This window comes from Elephantulus edwardii, unplaced genomic scaffold (assembly GCF_000299155.1).
Source record: "Elephantulus edwardii isolate Elephantulus edwardi_28Jun2011 unplaced genomic scaffold, EleEdw1.0 scaffold00321, whole genome shotgun sequence".
NCBI classification, from domain to species: Eukaryota; Metazoa; Chordata; class Mammalia; order Macroscelidea; family Macroscelididae; genus Elephantulus; species Elephantulus edwardii.
Window position 1 is genome coordinate 2,341,953 of NW_006400071.1, and position 478 is coordinate 2,342,430.

The window sequence follows — 478 nt, forward strand, 5'->3', positions numbered from 1 at the left end:
TTTGAACATTTCTTCATGTGTTTGTTTGCCATCTGAATGCCTTCATTGGTGAAATGACTGTTCATATCCTGTGGCCATTTTGCAATTGGGTTGTTTATCTTTATCTTGTTATGGTGCTCAAGTATTTTATAAATTCTAGATATGAGTCACTTATCAGACATGTCATTACCAAGTATTTTTTCCCTAGTCTGTGGCTTCCCTTTTAACCCTGTTGGAGAAGTTTCTGGATGTGCATAGGGATTTGATTCGTAGAAGATCCCATTCATCTATTTTACCCTCTCCTGGTTGTAGGGTTTCAGGATTCTTGGAAGACTTCATGTTGTGGATAACGGCTTCTAGAGTTCTTCGAAGCTTTTCTCTAATGAAGCGTGTACTCCTTGGTTTTAGTCCTAGGTCCTTGATCTACTTTGAGTTAGTTTTGTGTATGGAGTTATGTGTGGATCTTGCTTGAGTTTTCTACAGATAGTTTTCCAATTTT